Source organism: Eschrichtius robustus, chromosome 1, assembly GCF_028021215.1.
Source record: "Eschrichtius robustus isolate mEscRob2 chromosome 1, mEscRob2.pri, whole genome shotgun sequence".
Taxonomy (NCBI): domain Eukaryota; kingdom Metazoa; phylum Chordata; class Mammalia; order Artiodactyla; family Eschrichtiidae; genus Eschrichtius; species Eschrichtius robustus.
Genome location: NC_090824.1, coordinates 16,123,414 through 16,145,270, shown reverse-complemented (window position 1 = coordinate 16,145,270; position 21,857 = coordinate 16,123,414).

Sequence of the window (21,857 nt, the reverse complement as noted above, 5' to 3'; positions counted from 1 at the left end):
ATGAACAATGGATGGAACTACCGAAGCCCCCAGAATTTTCACATGAAACCAGGGGGAAGTGGACCATAGGTCTCCTCTTAAGTTTCTCACGAGCTCAGTGAGATAGGAACTTGATATCGAAGTTGAGTGGTAGACAGTAAAGACCGTAGGCTGGCATATGGCTGATGACCACCCCCTGCCCCAACAAATATTTGTTAAATACGTCTTGCAGAATGAATGCAAGCAGGCCTGCCCTGGTCAATTTTATGTTGCTGTGAAAATTCAATGAAATAATACATCTAAAATCATTTTGCACCTCTAAAACCCTTCACAAATGTAAGGAAGCCACATTTTCATTCCCTCCTTGATTTTTACCCTCCACTGTTAGTGGTGAAAATTGATTACCTATTAAGTGCTGAGTGAGAAGATTAGCCACTTGGCTTGCACACAGAAAGCCCTGTTCCTGTCATACCTTAAATAATCATAGACAAATATTTCTGCTGCTGGCTCCCTCCTTCTGTCCATTCTAGCCTAGGGTGCCAAATCCTTCCTTCAATATATTGGATACGAGATCCTGCAATGTCAGGTCTGATCAAGAAAATGTCAGGTTGAAGGAAAGGAAAGCGGCTCTGTCTTTCTCCACAGCTCCTGGTGACTGTGCTGTCCTATGATAGCAAATAATTCCTTTTTTTTTTTTTTTTTAAGGAGCCCTAGCAAATAATTTTTATGAAATCCAAATACATTATATTATAGCACCATGTTATGGTGGATCCTCTTAGTGGTTTCCTTGGTAACAGTAATTTGTTTCCAAACAGATAAATGGGGTAAAAATGGTTGGTAAAGAATATTAGGAGTGTGTCACTTGCCTTAATTGGATGGTTCCTGGCACAGAGATGTCAAGTGAATAACTCAATAAAAACAGAATGTTCTCTGGCTTTATACAGTAAACATTTTAGACACAGAATAAACAAGTTGGAAGAGACTCCTGTGCATATTTGGTGTAGTCCTTTTTTTTTCCAATCAGGTGAGAATGATCTAAAATGGATGTTTCTTGTTTAAAGACATCCAGGAGTTGAAATGTTAACCCATCAATTACTGGTTCACTCTTGGAGTTTAAAGTCGGGCAAACATCATTTTAGCACATACTTTGTATAAGAAACTGATTGGTTGTTTGCTAAATTATTTAGGGCAATACTGAAATAAATAAAACACAACCTGTGAAGTCTGGCTGAGAAGAGAAGGCATGTAAGCACAGACACATAGACACAGACACACTTGTGCAATCCACAACGAGGAATATACTACAATTCTGCATATAACAGTCTAATAACACATAAGGACTAACACATAAGGACTAGAGAAAAACATGAAAGGAAATTTTATTCAGGGCTTAGAGGTTAGAAGAGTGGGGAAAAATGAAGACAAGGCTCAGGGAATAAAAATGGAGTGCCCTCATCTCACTGAGAAGACGGAAGAAGATAATATTTATTCAGCGTTAGTTGGATACTACACCCTGTGATGAAGGGTATACATACATTATCTTATCAAGACCTCCGAACCAAGACACCTACCACTGAGGTCAATACTAGATGAGGACACTGAGGAACAGAAAAGTTAAGTGATTTACTCAAGATGACACACCTATACGAAGCAGAGCCCACATTCAAACCATAGGTGCGTAATCCTAAAGTTCAAGTTCAAGTGCATGAGTCTGTTACAAGACTCTATGGAGTCTGAGTTACCAAAGTGGTCAAATTCTTCTACTAAAGAAAATTTTTGAATGATATAAAGAATGTAAGTGTATGCCAATGTGTGTGTGTGTGTGTGTGTGTGTGTGTAAATGGGTGTGTAAAAGCAACTGTTAAAAATCCCAGTTGTAACAATTCTGGATGTTCAGAATTTGGAAGAAGTGAGCCAGTGTTAAATATGTTGTCAATCTTTCATTTGTGCCAATTTCTTAATCCACTTTTACTGGAATTTTCACCTTCTTCACAGCATTATTTCAACATGCTGAAATGACCATCTAAGGATACATAATGGAAACATGTAATTTGAATTCTATTTTTATATACTGTTTTCATGCAGGCTCATGGAAATCCACTCCTGATAGCTGAGGTCATGCAAAGCAGGAGTCCCCAGCCTGTTAGGAACCGGGCCGCACAGCAGGAGGCGAGCAGGGGGCGAGGGAGCGAAGCTTCATCTGCTGCCCCCCCCCCCCATTGCTCCCCATCGCTCCCAATCGCCTCCATCGCTTGTGTTACCGCTTGAACCATCCCTGCCCCACCCCCATCTGTGGAAAAATTGTCTTCCACGAAACCAGTCCCTGGTGCCAAAAAGGTTGAGGACCGCTGATGTAAAGCCTCTGTACTTAACCTTGACCCTGTAAAGTCTGGCCCAATCTGAACTAATTCAGGAAACTAAATCTTAATTATTCTGTTAGCAACCTCTGGTTGGAAAGAGGCTCACCTGAGTGGCAGAGGGTCCAAGGGCATCCCTAGGTGGGTTGATGCAGGAAACATGCAGATGGGGCAAGAACAGCTGGGGCATGGGGAGCAGAGTTGGCCCCCCCACACTTCTCTCCACACAGCAGGAGCAGCACCGTGAAATATCGGGACTAGTGTGTAGCCCTGAAACATGAGGTCTACGGTGTAGAAAGGTCTACAATGTGAATTTTGCAGTCACCAAAGGGGACACGTAAGGAAACGTAGATGATGTCACTCTGGAAGGTAACTTCCAACACAGAAAGCTATGCTAATTACTTTCCCAAAAGTTGGCTCGTTCATTATGCAATCAAATAAACATGTATTGAGCCTCTATTTTGTGCCAGGAGCTATATTGGACTTTGAGTCAAAAATAAATAAAAGAAAATCTGTGTCCTTAAAGAGCTTAAAATGTTGCGTTAGAGACAGACAGTCTTGTCAGGGGTGAGGTGTTCAAGACGGGAAGCAGAGAACCATTTAGGAGAGAATGACAGACTAACCTAGCAGAGTAGAGATAGATAAAGAGGGACGTGCAGATTTTTAAAAAATATTTAAGAGATAAGAATCACCAGTACTTGGTAATTTATTAGATATGGAGGATGATTTATTCTAAAAAAAAATAGTGAAAATTGTCTCTCACAAATTTCTAGCTTGGAGAAAAACCAAGAGATAATATGAATTTCAGGTATCTATCCATCCATTTAAAATAGTTATTAAATACTTCTTAAATGCCCTTAAATACTTCTTTAGCATCTTTTATTTAATTGAATCTATGTAATAGAAGAGAACAATTTTTTCTGAGATTTAGACATTAAAAAGGAACTTAAGATATAATGTGGCCCAACTATTTCATATAAAGAATGGAAAAGCAGGTTCAAATATTAAGAATGAACACCTACCATCTGCCAAGCACTTTGTTAGAGGCTATTGCTTTATCACTAATCCTCAGGATAACCCTCCAGGGTGACTTGTAGCATCCCCATTTACAAACGAAGAAACTGAGGCTGAAAGAGATTAAGTGCCTTATCCGCAGACTCATAGCTATGAAGTGGCAAAGACCACATTCAAACCCAGGCCTGACTCCCAGATCCTATGTCATTCCCACCAAGCCTTGCCACCTCCACAGAGGACAGGTCAGCAGTGTTGAGTTAACACTGCTTTTCAACTCCATGCTTTAGCCCATTGGCCCTCAAAACAATATAGCAACATTTGTTACATTTTATTTTCAGCTTGTTAATTTCAAAGTCATGTCACCCACTGAAAACACTTCTCTCCACAATTTGTATTTCATCCTGTTCTGGCTCATGAGGGAAGGCCAGTTGTGCTAACTTCTTCCCAACTCTGCATGCGGTGATGTCACACTGGTAGCTTGAAATTGGTCACGGTGAGTATTTATACCACGAAAACTGAGATAACTGATAAATCAGGGCTTTTTTCACTTTGTTTTGGTAAAGCCGGTTGTGAAACATTTACAAGCAGACATCTGTGTATAAACATTTATAGATATGCGTTTGATACACAAAAGTCTATCTCAGGGGGCATCCCTGGTGGCGCAGTGGTTGAGAATCCGCCTGCCAATTCAGGGGACACGGGTTCGAGCCCTGGTCTGGGATGATCCCACGTGCCGCGGAGCGGCTGGGCCCGTGAGCCGTAATTACTGAGCCTGCGCGTCTGGAGCCTGTGCTCCGCAACAAGAGAGGCCGCGATAGTGAGAGGCCCGCGCACCGCGATGAAGAGTGGCCCCCGCTTGCCACAACTAGGGAAAGCCCTCGCACAGAAACGAAGACCCAACACAGCCATAAATAAATTTTAAAAATTTAAAAAGAAAAAATAGAGCAATACTTAAAAAAAAAAAGGTCTATCTGAGGGCTTTAGAATCACTTCCTTAATCTGAATGAACTCAAACTTGGCTAGTATAAGATATTTCTATCATCTTTGATGTAACCTGTTGAATTAGCAGAAAACAGTATTGTCATCTGATGCTTTGTACGTAGTGAAATTAAGTTCACTGACATTCAATATTAAAATATATTAACCTGTTCCACGGTTACTTTTTTGGTCCAGATTTCTCTTTACAATCACCTTGGCAAATTTCATGTTTCTAAATCATAGCATGTTCTGGAGCTTCTTTCTTTAGGTGGATTTATGAGGTTTAGGGGGAAGAATCTACAGCTATTTATTCACAGTGCAATTCTAGGATCTCCCCTTAACGGTGACTAAACTATCAGCTTTTAGAATTACATACACAGTTATCATGACATATGACAATTATATATGATCATGCAGTTGGCATGATTTCTCAACTGCCAAGATCGAAAGACTAGAAGACTTTCTGAACAATATAGCTCTAAGGCAGTGCAAATATTTTACCCGAAAACACACAGTTCATTGCTGGTGGCTGCATCAGTAACAGAGAAATTGTCTTTCAAAGCAACTAATGCTGCGATCAGAAGACTCTTCCCATACCTCAAGATGAAGAATCAAACTATGATTTTTCCTTTCACTGGAAAAAAATGTACATTTTGATGAACTATGCAGACACACATTAGCTCAGAATGGTGGATTCGAGGAAAGCATGAATATTAATTTGCAATATTTCGATAGGGACATGTTTATGACAATTGGATGATTACTTACTGGTAATTGTGTCATAATACTGCTAGTAGTTTATATACAGTCTCAAAAACAAATAACCCAGGGAGCTTAGCACTGTAATATCATCAGCAGCCCTTCAAAAGCAAATCTTTTGGGACTTCCCTAGTGGCGCAGAGGTTAAGAATCCGCCTGCCAATGCAGGGAACACGGGTTCGAGCCCTGGTCCGGGAAGATCCCATATGTCACAGAGCAACTAAGCCCGTGCACCACAACTACTGAGCCTGCACTCTAGAACCCGCGAGCCACAACTGTTGAGCCCACGTGCCACAACTACTGAAGCCCGCATGCCTAGAGCCCGTGCTCCGCAACAAGAGAAGCCACCGCAATGAGAAACCCATGCACCACAATGAAGAGTAGCCCCCGCTCACCAGAACTAGAGAAAAGCCCATGCGCAGCAACGAAGACTCAACACAGCCAAAAATAAAATTAAATAAAATAAATTAATTTAAAAAAAATTCTCTAAAAAAAAAGCAAATCTTTCTTTGAGGAAAAATACCTTAAAGAAAATTAAGCGAGAACTTCCAAAGAGTTCTGAATCTCATAGGTTCTGGTTCTCCTTGAATCGGCAGTATCCAAAGGAGGCTGGTCCTCACTGAGCACTGCCATAAACACACACAATTTTGACCAAAACCCAGTCAAACCCTGGATTCTGAAAAGTGCTGTTCGTTTCCCTAATCATTCCAGGGATAAGGAGGAAGTCAGAATGGAAAAATCCTGTGGTTTGGGGGCAGTTTGGCAAAACCTGTAGGATATTTTAAATTGGGAATTTCAAAGCTGCACTTTCCAATCTCTGTAAGTCATTCGTGGGTATAAGTAATTTTTTTTAAATTCAAGAAAGTAGGAGTTCAGCTGTTAAAACAATAAATATTCTTTTCCAGAAAATGGCCTACTGACTGTGTTACAGTACCCTGGAAAGGAGCCCACAGCCTGCCACCTTGCATTTGAAAGCACGGGCGTCGTGAATCACAGATACAGGACACGTGGACATGTGGGGGGGAGACTGGGTTTTCATCATATGTTGCCAATTTCCCAAACTGTGCTTTAAAGAAGACTTATGTGACATCTTGTGAGTAACCACTCACAGGTTGCCTTCCAATCCTTTCCATTTCCCTTGTATGTGAATTCTACAAACAAGCATTTGCTATACGTTAGCACACATGATGCTTATGGGCTCAAGCTACCAGCATTTGGTTCTCTTTGATCATGGAATTCCAATCTATTTTTTCTCTACTCTGTTTTTTCCTTTGCTTTTAAGCACATAGTAGGCATCCAGATTTACTACTGATGCCAAAAATTCGGCCTCTGTGCACCAGTGCTGAATCGAATCTCAGAGACGGAGTTTTGGGTAAAGTAGAAAAGAATAGCTTTATTGCTTTGCCAGGCAAAGGGGGACACAGAGGGCTCATGCCCTCAAAATTGTGTGTCCCAATCTGGGAGGACTTGGTGAGGAGTTTTATAGCAAAGATTCAAGGGCAGAGTTGCTGATAAGGATCAGAGTGTGTGCAGGGCCTGCATTCCTTTAATCCGGCCTCAGGTGGTCTCCTGTGACCTTCTCTCTGGAATGAAGAGTGCTTCATCAAGTAGTTAACATCTTCTATTTGTTGGGGGTTTAGTTCTGCAGAAGAGTTCAAGGATATTGTTGTATGTATCCCTTGAGGTGGAACCAGGATCCTGTCCCAAGGCTGCACTATTGTTTCTTGGCTGCCCCTCCCTTGTCTCTGCATCCCCTCCCTTCCCTGATTAGCAACTGTTGGAATCTGCCCTTTGGAACTCAGGGAAGGTCATGGAGGCTGGGGTCTGTTCCCGACAAACAAGAAGTGGTGGACAGAAAGGCTTCCGTGCCCAGGAGCCCCACAGGGACCTGCTCAGTCTCAAGAGGGTGCTGAGTCTCTGGTGTGTTTGAGAAGAGACTAGAAGATCAGTGTGGTAGCTGGAGAGGAGTGAGCTAGGGCCAGAGTAATAAGCAAGATGACAAAGTGGTAAAATTACATGGGATTTTTTTGGGAGGACGTAGTTCAGGAGAGGAGCACAGGCCAGAATTGTTAGTCCATGGTAAGGACTGTGTGTTTTCTCTGAGATGGGATGCCATGAGAGGGTCTTTGTTGCGAATAGACTTGGAGGAAGGGCAACAAGGCCAAAGCAGGGGGAAGAGTTAGGAAGCCATTCTGACAGTGCAGGACCAGGGGATAGAGGTGGAGGTGATGAGAGGTGGCTGGGCTCTGGATGTGTTTTGTAAGTAAAGCCAATGGGATTTTGCTAATGGATTGGATGTGGGGTGTGAGAGGAAGAGGAGCAAATATGATACAAGAAAAACAGTGGGGAGAAAAGTGGGAAAAAATGAAGTTATTTTCTGAGGTGGGGAATAATAGAGGGACGATCTGGTGTTAGGTTTTGAACAGTTAGGTTTGAGGTGCCCATTAGACATTTGAATAGAGAAATGGAGAAAACCCATTCATGGAGTTGCTCTAAGAATTAACTGAAGATGGTAGGTGACAAATAGAAATCAAAAGGAAGACTAATAATAGCGAAAGCGTAATGAGGGCCTTCGTGTCAAGTACTGTTCAGTACTGTTCATGTGCCATCTCATTTAATCTTCACAACAATCCAACCAGGGTTATTATTGATTTTATTGAGAAGGAAATTGAGGTTAAATGTGATACTTACCCAGAGCTGGGAGGGTCCACGCCCTTGATGCTAGACTCTGTCTCCCTTGGATAAGGTGGAATATGCCGAGGTCACTGTGGTAAGATGTCAAAACAGTAAACCTGTGTTCTCTACAGATTGAATCTCCACAGAAAGCTTTTTGACTTTGGTTTATTTTGTCCCTTGGGGGCATCCATACTTTCACGGACCAGGGAGTCCAGTGTGGTTTCCACCCATCTGCAAATACCAAGCTGGAGCTAACCCAGTTTCTGGCTAGTTCGTTGTTGCAGCAAAACTTACATATTAAAGAAGTAGAAAAGCAAGAAATAGAGAACTACTGAGAGCAAAAGAACATAAACGTGTGAGAACACAGGCCAGTGTGAAGGCACAAAGCTGCAAGTCCTCGAAAGACACTCAGGTGTCCCCCATGGGAGCCTGTTTTTAAGCTACTGGATTCAAATTAACAAATGAGCCCAGGACTCCTGAGGTAGAACACGGCTTGCCCTCCCATGCTTGTCAACTACGGGAGAGGGCCCAGCGGGAAGAGAGGGCAATCCGTCATTGTCAGAGTGAGAGTTCCCACCCACCCTTCATTGCTTTACGCAAGACGCACTCACACTCACACACACGCAGGAGTCAGGGCAGAAGGAGGGTGTAAGGCATCCAGATTTGAGATCCCCCAGGGGTAAAGCATTGCTGATTCTCTCTTAGAAACAACCACGTCTCCAAGACCCCCTGCTCCATGAGGCAGCACCCTGTTCACAGATGTTTGAGCCATTACAATGCAGCAGGACTTCCTGGTCCAGTCTGTTTTCAGCCGAAAAGTGCCCTCGGTGCAAAGACTGTAAAACCTGAAGATAGAGATGGAGAGGAATGAGCGGTCTCTTCCCCGTAGTAGCAACAAGGTCAGCAAGCCTCCGAGCCACACTGGTCAGTTTCCTGCGGGATCTTGTCTAAAGAGCTACCCCCTGGTTCCAGGTATTTCATGTTCGCATCTTTCCCATCCAGGAGTCTCCACTGGGTGAAGCTCTCTGGAGAAATGTACCTCTGATAATCTGACAGCTCGGCACACACAAGTGTGGCCATTCTTGGGAGTGGCTTGATGGGAGTGGCTTGATTGGAGGCAGGACCCCCTAGCTGCTTCCTTACAGCTAGTACCCAGGTAGCTGGGGCTTTCGCAGGCTCACCTGGGCAATGTCCTGTGAGACCCCAGTTGCTGTCCCCTGCACACTTCCCCTAGGAAGTGTCCTTTGTTAGCCTGTCCGCAGAGTCCATGGCTTCCTCTCTGCACCAAATCCCAGCCTCTAGCCTTCACAGAGTGCAGCACGCAAGAGAGGTTGAATCTGGCGTAAGACCCAGGCCCACCAGGTAACCCTGGGGCGGAGTCCTTTGCCCTCCCAGACCTTCAGCTCAAAGAGAGACCACAATGAGAACCAGAAATGACATTTGAGTTTAAGCCTTTCCCAGGGAAATAAATCAGTGTGGAAAGATTTACCTGGAAAACTGATTTGGCCTTTTTCTTTTTTTCACCTGAATATCCCTTCAGAGGAAGAGAAGTTCACATCACAAAAGCTGCGTTTAGAGAGCATTAACTGGAGGCCAGATTGAAAGAGCAGAACTTTACAGTTCAGGATTAAGCCAGCACAAGCTGGAATAAGAGCCCAGCTTTGGGGAGGATCTTCCCTGCCAAGGTCCCGGTCAGTTCTTAATACAACAGGCTCTGACATCACTCAAGCTGGGACTTCTAGGAGGTGGTTCTGGGTCCCCTAGGGAGGCTATGGCCCTCTCGTGGTATTAATTTTTTTAACATGAGAAATGCCTCTGCAGTGGTTTCTAACGTGAGATACTTGAGAACACTTCCTTAAGGATACTTCTTCCTGGATATGACATCTTTTTCTAGTTTATTTGGAAGGTGATTCCAGGAAACTGATTAGGAAGAGAGTGAGGAAGTGAGACAGAGGGAGGAGGGACGGAGGGAGGGAAGGAAGGGAGGAAGGGAGGAAGGAAGGAAGGGAGGAAGGAAGGAAGGAAGGAAGGGAGGGAGGGAGGGAGGGAGGAAAGAAGGAAGGAAGGAAGGGAGGAAGGAAGGGAGGCAAGACGGGAGACAGGCAATAAAGGGGAAGTCTTCGAGCTGGGTCACCACCGTGGGCAGCTGGAGCTCAGTCCTGCCAGGAAATTTTGGGGGCTGGTGTAGAGCATGCACCCCAGAGTCATCCCAGTTGAAGAGCTACGAAGTGGAGTATGAAGACTCCCTGCCCATCATTGGTCCAGAGCTGCTTCTGAGGCAATAAGACACCACCTTGCAGCTTACCCTGCCCACTGGCTGAGCAATACCCAGAGGCCAGATGAAAGCCCTCAGCCAGAGGTTGGAGCCAGCTGCCTTCAACGCCTTCAGCCCAAGGCAGGGAGTTCTAAGGGAATCAGAGGGGCCCCAAGAGTGATGGATAAATAGATATGTGTTTGTTTGTTTCTTTCTTTCTTGTAAACAAAAGTTAACCAGCAATATACATTGTTCCACAACTTGCTGTTTTTACTTTACAAGGTATCTTGGAAATTGTTTCAAATTCAGCATGTACACACTTTCCTTCTTGACTGCTGTAGAGTAATCCACTGTAGGAATAAACCATAATTTCCTTAGCCAGTTACATATGGTTGGCCATTCTGTTTCTTTTTAGTCTTTAACTATTACAAACCATATTATATGCCTCATTTTTGCCCATACATACAAGTAAACCTGGAGACAAATTGCTATGTAAACAGCTACTTCTATGGATATAAAGAGGACAGAGGCACTCGGTCCCACCAGCAATGCAGGGGGACAGCCCACTTCCTGCTTCTCTGTCACCCCTGTGCACTATCAAACTTGGGGTTCGTGCCTTCCGTTCCTGTGACCTTCCCACAGGTTGGTATACATTAGCCCACTAGGCAGGTGTGATTCTGAGCCAGCTGCCAAGCCAGGTTGAAGAAGAAACCACTCAAAGGAAGAGTCTGTGAAGGGTGGTCAAACTAAAGGAAGGAAACACAGACAAACATTTACACACACACACACACACACACACACACACACACACACACGCACAACCTTGGACATTAGGTGGCTACCTGGCCAAAAGCCCCCTCTCAGACAGTTTAAAAACTGTGATTTTCCTTGGCCCTGTATTGATAGCTGCAAATGGAATGATCCTTTTTCACTCCTTGGAGACTAGCTACAAGCAGCCTCATAGAAAAAGGCACCCTAGCAATGGACTGTTATCAAGTCATGTTGATTCCCTAAGGCAAACTGGGGCTTGTGCTCTTTTATAGAACATCCCCTTTCCTGGGTGGTTTATCTATTATAAACCCACAAAAACGGATATGGTTTCTGAAAAAAAGAAGGACTTTTTTCTATCTCATGGCACAGGTAAACTATCTCATCTATTTCTCATGACTTATTAGAAATAAATGTCAGCTGTGATTTTGTAAGTCCTAAGAACAGGTGTGCGAATGTGCCGACTGGTGATCTGTCCTGCTCAACCCTGGCTGACAAGGATGAATTTCCTATTCTTACGAATCACCTTAATGTACTCATTTTTGCAGCAGCGCTGGTACAGTTGTAAGGCTGTGGTGCTGTAAAAGTTGCATTCCAACTTTGAAATATTTATCATCTCTCTTCCTGTTTGTTCTGAAAACATTAGGTGCAAACATGGATGTGAGGTCGGCATCCTTCTCTTTCCTCCATTGCAGAAAACTCTGCCCATACACCACTGAGAACACCAACGGATATGTAACAAAATGAAGGCACATGCATCCTCTCTGCAGCTGCTATGGAATTCCTCTAAAGAAGGGAAAGGTCTATGTGTGAAAATACACTGTGCTTGGTGAGAACGCCAAGTTTGGGGTCTGGATTATGTGACGATGTCACCAGAGGAGGCCAGAAAGCCCCCTCCCATGCCTGCTCCCTTAAAACCTTCAGTAGAAGTCTGAAATCACAGAGGACTTGTTTTATGCATTCATGTCATGACTCTCTTTTGAGTGCCTACTATGTGTTTCAGGCACCAACATAATGTTGGGAGATGGGGTCCCAGTCAAGTTTGAGACCCTCACTGAGTAATGGGATGACACAGATGTTCAAATCTTAGACCCAGCACTTGCTGGCTTCTTGGCCGTGGCAGGTGACACCACATCTTTAAGCTTCCATTTCTTGATTGCTGTGATGAAATTAATAAAATCTCCCCTCCCCGGGCTGTTAAGAGGTTAGTTGTGCTGATGTAAGCCATGCATCTGACACCCAATAAGCCTAACTCCTCTTGCATGAGCCAAGAGAAGCTGTTTGAGGGTTCTGATCAGGGCAGTGCCCATGGTAGCCAGATAACCAGGTAACATTGTCAAGAATGGATCAGCCCCAGAGAGTTATCCACATCAAGCACAGAATAATTTCCTCTCAACCTGAAAACACCGTGTGTATTGATAAGTAAAATGATAGAAGTAGGCAAACCCTGCAGTCAAATATTGTCTCTAGTGCTGTGTGCCCTTGTGCAGTTACTTAACCTCTCTGAACCTCAGTGTCTTCAGATTCTCACCTATAAAATGGAGATAATTACAGTACACATCGCATAGGTTTGTGGTGAAGATTAAATTAAATGAGGAGTCTCTCTCACACACACCCCCACACAAAACAGTGCTTGCTGCATAATTAGAACTCAATAAATAAATGTTAGCCACCATTATGGTTGTGTCATACAGAAAGCCCCGTTTCCAGTCACACATTTGACTCAAAGATATGCAATCAACACACACACAAAAGTACAGATACATTTGCTTCCTTGATGGAAAGCTGAGTAGAAGGGAAAGAGCATGGGGCTTATTCAGAAAAAGTGAGTTGAAGCCCTGATTCTGTTGCCTCCCAACTCTGTCACCTTAGCCATCAAAGCTCTCCTTTTCTGAATTAGTTTCCTTACTGACCACTGGTTGTAAGGTTCTGTAAGATGAAGGTGTTTGTAAAGGACACAGTGTGATTGAAATGTAAGGTGGTGTAATTGATTGCACAAGGCAGAGAGAGAGTGGACTTGAAGTCAGACAGACTTGGGTTAGCTTTCCTGCTTTGCTACTCACTGACAGTGTGGCTTTGGGCTGGTCACACAACCTCTCTGGTGAACCTCTATTTCTATCTGTGTCTATAAAATGCACATAATAATAGCTGCCCTGCTGATCTCAAGTGGCTAAGTCTCAAACCTGAAAAATGAATATCAAAGAGCTTTGTCATTTAAAAGTCCACATGGCTGTAATTTGAGATTGTGATTCATCACAATGAGGGCATTTCTTTGGGCAGCTTCTTAGCCCACAACCCAACAGGGAGGAGCAGAAAGGCGATGCCACTGCAGCCAGAGGAAGCAGAGGAACTATCAAGAGAACAGAAGTGATTTTTTCAACCTGAGGTTTGACCAGAACCCAGGACCTATAGATTTGGGGCAAGAGGGGTGAATAGGGGGTTTCCCTCTCTGTGGAAGAAAAAGACCCCAAGCTGCCACCGCCGTCTGGGATCCTGGGAGAGCACCCAAGCAGGGATCCTAGGTTCTGTGCCCCGTGGCCTCCTCCAAAGGCTCAGATGTTAGTATCCCAACATGCTTATCATGGAGGGGAGTCCAGCTCTGCAGCCAGAGGGCAGCTAAAGCATGTAGACCTGTGCTCACGCCCCAGTAAACATCCAGGACTGTTTCATCAAGCCCCACACACCTTCCCATCCTAAGTGGACTCATTCTCTTCTATGAATAATGCTGCCCTTAGGTTCTGCTTCCAATGCCATGTCTGGCCTAATGCACAAACATTAATTATGCTGTATTCCCTAATGTTTCTGTAAAGATAGTCAGCAACATCCCTATTAAGAATGCGGAGGAGTAAAAAGGGGAAATCTCTGAAATCATCTGACTTGGCTCTGAAATAAACACTTAATTCATGTTAATTGCTGTGCTTTCTTTATGCTTCTGATGTAATCCGGTGTCAACATGACCCTGTTGGGGAAAAAGTCTGTGCAAAATAAAGAAACGTCAGAAAGCAAAGTTATTCACTCTTCAAGTGCTTTTCACCCTTTTTCTCTCTTGTAATGCTTACAAAACAAAGGTGATGGGCAGGCTAAAGGTCCGTCCCATCAGGCAGATTGCTCTGCTATTTGTAGCTGCAGGATGCTCAGAACCATCCAAGAAGTCCCACTTTCAGGACTATTTTCAGTGCCAACGAGAAAGCAAAGGGCCTGAAGGCCAAATCTTGCTATCAAAATGATGGTTATTATTTGCCTCTGTTTGCTATAGCCATTATTTTTTTATCCCAGAAAAAAGCCTGCTATGGGGATATTTGATGTCTTCCAGCTGTGGCCCTCCTTCCTAATGTCCATTCTCCCTTCCCTGAATGTCGTAAATCAATCGGGTGTTAGAAGAGAAAATAAAATGTTACCTTGCCTGCAACCTCCAATCCCAGGGGCGCTGGAGCTTCAGCTCATACCCAGCAAAGGTGACTGACCCTGGCAGAGACCCCAGACCCTGAACAATCCTGTCCTCAGCGTCCCAGTTTCTCTCCGACTGCCCACCCCTGCCTGGCAGCATCTTTTGCGGCATGGAGCAAACGCTTCCCCAAAATGAACCTGGTCTCACAGACTCTGCCCTGATACAGAATTTGTATTGCAGTTTGTCAGGGAAAGGATTTTAGCTCTAGGATTTGGAGAGCACTTGTTAGATTAGCAAACCCCTTCACATCTAACACTCATTTCCGAAAAAGGATCAGCACCGTGGAGACTGAAATGCGGCCTCCCCTTTTCTCACAAATCCCTTGGCGATCTGGTCAAAGATGCTCTTCCCTCTCCCGAAACCTGACGGTTCAGAAGCAAAAGCGGACAGCTGCAAACCTCACGTCAGGATGGGCCACGCAAATGAACGAGACCCTCCATTTAGTCCCCTGCCCTCTGTGTTCTCGACTGAGAAAATGTGAGTTAACTCAGCCTTTCTCCTTGGAGTTCATCATCTTGAGCACCTAGAAAGTCTGCTTAAATAAGAGGAGAGACATTTCCAGCCATCCTGGCACAAAATCAGGCAGGGAGCCACTTAAAACACCTGCACTGGTTGCTGGGGTCCTGTAACAATACTTACCAACTGTTACTCCTTCCAAGAAAACCAAAAGCATGTCTGTCATGTAAATACTTGAACATTTAAACAGAAACTCAATTTTAATTAAGTTGCACTTCTTTTCGATATTGAAATATCGTTTTGTATGTATTTCCTAATTATAAAAATGATACATACTTGTAAAAAAAAAAATTTAAACAGTGAGGCAATAGATAAAGAAGAAAGAGAAATTCTCCAAAATCCTTCACATCTGAAGACAACCAGAGTAAATATTTTGGTGTATATCCTTCCAGAATTAAGAAAATAGTAAATTAAATTATAGGGCATCTGTACATTGGAATCCCTTGCAGCTACTAAGAGGAAGAGATAGTTCTAGCTCCACTGACAAGGAAAGATGTGCACAGTATATTGGTAAATTAGAAAAGCAAGTCGTAGAACAATAAACGTTGTTCCAAAACTTACGCAATTGCCTGTGCCTTTAACCCATTGCACATTCTTCATACCGCCACTGATCATTTTACCTCAGTTTTCATTATTTATATTTGGGTGAATGTGCACCTGCCAGAAGGTCACTATATCGGAGAGCCAGGGTACTCATGTTATCGAGCCCAAGCTTGCCACACAGGCCAATAAATCAAGAGCTGAGTTGTTGGGACAAGGAATAGTGACTTTATTCAGAAAGCCAGCAGACTGAGAAGGTGGTGGACTCGTGTCCCAAAGAACCCTCTTCCCCGAATTAGAATCCAGGCTTATTTTATACTAAAAGGGGAGGATGTAAAGTCCTGGTTGCGGCCAGACTCCAGAGGGGATGTGTTAATTTCTTCTTTCCTGCAGCCATTCACAGGTGGGCCTGGTCAGGAGGTTTCCTGTGAGCTAAACAAAGGTACTTTAGCTTAATGCTAAAATATTCAGCCTCTCACATGGAGAAAAAGTAAGAAAAGCAGCAACTAGGGGGACAAAAAGAAAATATAAAGGGCTAAAATCCTGATTAGGCTCTTCCTCAAAACCTAAAAAACGTTGTGAATAAAAGAATTATGAAATAAATTATAATACATACATCCATAATTTAAATAGTATTCAGCAGTTAGATCAAATGAGTTAGGTCATTATGTAGTAACACTATATTTCAAGACATGGAAAGATTTTCAAGATATAATAACTGAAAAAAATATAAACAGTATGACTCCATTTGCATACATTAAAAAAGAATTATATATAATTATGTATATATATATATATATATATATATATACATACATATGAATAGATGGGTAATAGGTACAGAAGAAACTTATATGTATGGTCATCTCTGGAGGGGAAAGTGGGATTCAGTGGGTACATGAAAGGGCACTTCCACTTTTTTTATGAACTTGGTAATTATTTGAATATTGCAGTATTATATATATATATATTTTTTTTAAAGATTTATTTATTGATTGATTGATTACTATGTTGGGTCTTCGTTTCTGTGCTAGGGCTTTCTCTAGTTGCGGCAAGCGGGGGCCATTCTTCATCGCAGTGCGCGGGCCTCTCACTATCGTGGCCTCTCTTGTTGCGGAGCACAGGCTCCAGACGCGCAGGCTCAGTAGTTGTGGCTCACGGGCCTAGTTGCTCCGTGGCATGTGGGATCTTCCCAGACCAGGGCTCGAACCCATGTCCCCTGCATTAGCAGGCAGATTCTCAACCACTGCGCCACCAGGGAAGCCCTGCAGTATTATATTTTGTATCACATACATATAATCTTTAAAAATCACAGTAATGACAATGTTAAAGACAGTCCAGGGGGGGGCAAAATTTCCTTCCCTTCCCCTTCTGACACTCCTTTTCTGGCCCCTTGGAGAAGCTAAGTCAGGTGCATCTTCACAGCTGCTTCAGTGAGCAAGGGAACCATCCCATCACACAGATGAGATGGATGGGGAAGGGCAAACACAGACATGGGTGCTGTCTCCCCAGAGGTGAGCATGTGCATGCTTGGTTCTCCGGCTACAAGAAACCCACAGAGAGGAAGTTCCTCATTAGGTTCCATTTTCCTGATCTTTTTTCTTCAGCAGGGAAATTCTGAACTGAGCAGTAACCCTTGCCGCTGTCACAACGTTCTACCGTGTTCGTGGGGATCATTTCCTCCTTTCATATCCTGCCACTGTTAGCTGGGTTTTAATTAGCAGCCAGTACATAACACCAGGCAAGTGCTAGAAATATGCAGACAGTTTCCATTAGCAGCCCGCTTCCCTCTTATTATGTTAATAATGAAGATATTCCCTGTCGTACCTTGGGACGACGTATCTGATAAAAGCCAGCAGAACTGCATGTTCCAGACACTCACGCTGAATAAACAGAACACGCAGCGATGGAAGCAGCTCCCACACAATGCTTCACAGGAATACCAACTGGTGAAAACTGCCGTTTAAAATCCCCTTGTGTTTGCTCTGTTAACTGAGCACACTTTACTCACCAAAGGCCCAAGACTAAGATGGTGTCTGAATAAGGCCCAGATTAGATTATCCCTCTGCACCAAAGGAGAGCAGAAGCCATGGAGTTGGCTTCTACATCCCTCGACCTACTTCAGGGTTCAGAGTATTGTTTACTTTGCAGGCCCCTCCCTAAACCCACAACCAAGCCACTGGTCTGAACTGGCATGTATTTTTATTGAGCACCATGGGCTGTAGCGGGTGCCAATCAAATCATCAGTCCCGGGCCTCACACTGGTGGTGGTGCTCCAAGACCCCTTCTCAAGTCTGAAGATCCATTTCTAGATGAAAAAGCTGTCATGGACCCCCTATGGGATAAAAGATCTATTTTTAGCATCTACTGATTTTAAAAATATACACGTCAGGGCTTCAGGAAAAAAAAAAAAAAAAAAATCTATACAATGAAAAATCAACTATGAATTCAGCAACACTTGGAGATAAATTTGCATCTTATAATCGAAACAGTATTTACATATATTTGAAAATATTGATGTACTCATTTCGACACCCTGTTATGGACTGAATATCTGTGTTCCACCCCCCCCCAAACTCAGATGTTGAAAACCGACTCCCTAATGTGATGGTATTTGGAGGTATTTAGGAGGTAATAGAGTCATGGGGGTGGAGCCCTCATGAATGGGATTAATGTTCTCATAAAAGAGACCCCATGGAGCTCCCAAATCCCTTCAGCCATCTGTAAACTGGAAAAAGATCCTCATCAGAACCTAGCCACGCTAACACTCTAACCTTGGACTTCTAGGCTCTTGAATGGTGAGAAATAAATTTCTGTTGTTCATAAGCCACCCCGTCTATGGCACGTTGTTATAGCAACCCAGATGGACTGAGATACTTATTATGTATCCAGCCCACAGACTACAGACCCAAGGATCTCCTAGCCGTTGCTCCAAGGCGTCCTCCATCCATACTCAGGAATTACTAGTGCAGAATGTGCAAAAGAGAAAGTGACCTTGTTTTTGCCCATGAAGATCCTAACATTTAAAACTACTAGACTCAAGAGTTTCAAGTTAAACCAGTAGTGGACCAAAGGGAGCGAGCCAATGGGAGCCTGGAGCAGACAATGGCAGTGGGGATGGAGAAGAAGCAGACATAATGGGGGAGAAGAGAAAGAGGTAAAACCTGCAGGGGCAGGTGGCCCCCTGAAGGTGGAGTGTGGGGTGGAGGGAGGGTTGAGTGCTGGAGCCCTTCACCTTAACCAAGACAGGACTGGGGAAGCAGGACTGGGTCCAAAGAACTCCCTGAGCAGTTCTGTTTCTGGGCTTTCCAGAGTGATCCCTCCTCACAAATGAGATGATGTCCTGAGTGCTTTCATGGCCACAGAGGAGGTCCCATTTCACTACTACCCAGAAATGAGTCGATTTCAACTCCCATCTATTTACACCCAGGAAATCACAGCAGATCACAGAATCCGGGAAGGAAATTTCTTCACGTGAAGCCTCCTGTTGAGGATACTTTGAGCATCCAGGGACTGACCCCTTCTCTGATTTCTAGGTCAATGTCTCATTTGTACATAAAGAGTAACAAAGTCGTTTTCTCTAAGCACTTTTCTTTATCCTTTGCTCCATTGCTTGGAAGCCGCAGAAAAGGAGACAAGGGAGCTAATTATAACCACTTTCAGGCTGCGAACTCCACTGAATGTAGCAGAAATAAATGATTATACTTTTATTTGTTAGTATAACAGCATGTGCGGGGTTCTCACCTGCTGCAGGGCGCTGGGCTGCACAAGTCACATTCATTCATTCCTCCTTGGAGAAGTCTTCTGGACCACCCCGTTTAGAGTAACCCCACTCCCCCTCATTACCCTTCATACATCCGTGAGTTTTATTATCTTCATAGTACTCCTCACTCTATAATTATCTTATTTCCTGGTTGCTTTATGTATCACATGCATTCACCTCCTACTCTGTCACCTCCAAAATTACAGGCGGAACTTGTTTGCTTGTTAACCCCTCTATTCCCAGTGCCTTGGAACGTGCCTGGCTTCCAATGGACACCTTCTTTTTTTTCATTTAATTCATAAATGATTCCGTTTAAACCTTATCACCATTTATGGAGTAAGTACTAGTACTAACTTGACTTTTCTGAATGTGGACCTAGCTCTTGTTCTATGAAAGGCAGTGTATCCAAGCCAGGCCCCACAGAACTGTCTCTAAGAGTTACACCGAAAGGGCTTTGGAACAGGGACAAAAGCTCACACTGAACATCTCTCTGCCCAAGTTAAACATCCAGATCCCAGTGAACTTGGCTAAGACTTGCAAACCCAGCTGTCCAAAATGGCAGCTGGAAGAACTTGTGTGAAGAAAGTGAGAGCGTTATTGGGAAGAGGGGAAAGATGTATTGATTACTCTTGATCCTTAGGACCCTTTGGTATAGCTGGTGACTCTCTCCCACAGGCCGACTGCTCGATTCTCCATCCACCCACCCCACAAAGCTGATAGGAGGTGGAAGTCAGCTGACAAAGGAAAACCACTGTGAGCCTGGCACACAGCTGAAACTCCCTAAATGGCAGCTGTTGTTGTTGTTGTTACAACTCTCATGGAGGCTTGGGTGATGGATCTCAGCAACCCAGCTTACTCAGGGTGCTTGTCCATTTGATTTCCACAAACACAGCGAGCACAGATACCCTCATCCCAGTCAAAAACCATCAGTGCGTTAAGGCTCATTTCTTCTGACAGTGAATGGATGGTGCAGGTGAGGTGAAAGAGAGGGATCAGAAAATACATACGTGTATATATTTATTATATTTATTTGTGTACGTTAGTGTGTATATGTGTTACATATATTCACTTGATAGTGGCTTGAAGTTGATACAGATACACAAGCTGAGCTCAGGCATAAATTGCATCTGAATCGCTCACTGCCATTTACTTCACACTGCTTTGAGATTACTACCCTGGGCATAGGATGAGAGCAGGAAATAAGGTTCCTGTTCTTAGAAGGAAAAAATGTAGTTTACCCTTTAATGGAAATGAATGGGATATCTCGTAAACGATTCCCTTTGTGCTATCTGTTTGACAAGAGCAGGACAGTATCTTAACAAGGCTTTTCTCTTTGTCCTTCACCCACCTCACGCCCAACAAAAGAAAAAGGCTTTCCAATCAGACCTGCCACCAGATTACTTAACTTTGAGGATGACAGCAAAGACCACATGTGCATTACTTCCTCCATCCAGCAGAAGGAGCTCTGATCAGACAATCCCAGCTTCCAATTTATGACCCAAATGTGTCTGCCTGGCTGAAAATGTTATTCCAAATGCACATTCCTAGGTAGCTTTGAAAGGGGGAGAAATGGGGATATGTATACAACCTCTGAATGTTTCTAGCATAGAGCTAAACCAATGATGACTCCTTCTCTATCTTTGGAAGTTTGCATACCACACAATTCAACATCCCTTTAAAAAAAAAACAGGTGGAAGGAAGGAAAGGAGGGAAGGAGGGAGGGAGGGAGAAAGAAGGGGTGAATCTAACCAAATATGAATTGAATCAGAAGCCTCAACTTCTAAACTGCAAGCATGTGCACAGAAAAGTAAAGAGAAGGAGGGGGCAGAAGTGAAGGAGGAGGACGACAAAATCCAAATTAAAAGGCAGTATGTAAGTGACAATGATAGCTTTGGGCAGTGAGATGGATTATCCAGGGGCATGTGAGTAAATTCAGCTGGACAATTTGCCATTACTCTGCAAAAGTCTCTGATATTTATCCACTGAATGTAGTCAGAATCGGAATCTTGTAATGAATCGACAGGTTTGAAATAAAGGGTAATGAATCACCCTGTGGATAAGATGGTCTTCACTTCTGATGTTATGACAAACGCAGGGCTGTCCCAGAAGTACTCAGCAGCCCCCTTCCGCCTGCAATTAGCATGACTTTCCTGCTCTGGTCCGTACTGCAGGGCTATTGTCCTGCAGCTTCACTTTACACACCAGACAGGCAGGACCTGGTACGTAGGAGGGGCAAATAATTGGTAGGCAATCATAATCAATTGACTAATAAACCTCAGGTATTGAAACTTAACACCCAACGTAAAAGGTGCTCTAACCCAAGGAAACTAGAGATATACCCATCATGATCTGCAGCTCTGCTGGCAACCATTTTTATTGCTCAGGGGTCAATGGGATTGTGATGGACGGAAGATCACAAAAGTTTCACAACAGGCTGAGGTTGAGTTCATGATCTATGAGGAAGGTGCTGGCCACTGTAAAGCTAAGCCAGATGTCTGGAAACTTTAATAAGTGTTTATGAAAATCAAGAAAAGGGCTGGGGGCCCATCACTAGAGAACTCAGGCAGTAAACAGGCAGACCTCACCTTAAATTGGGAAGGCAGTCTCATTCTCCCAAGTTAAATTGAACTTGAAATCTGGAAGGCATGCTCCTTTCCAAAGGCTGCTTTTCCCTGCAAAACACTGAGTATCATTAAAAAGAGGAGAGAAATGCTCTGGGAACCCTCAGTCCTCTATGATCTGGAGTCCAGTGGGTCACTCTAGCCTTCCGGAGCTGGGATGGGGACCATAATGGTGAGACAGCAG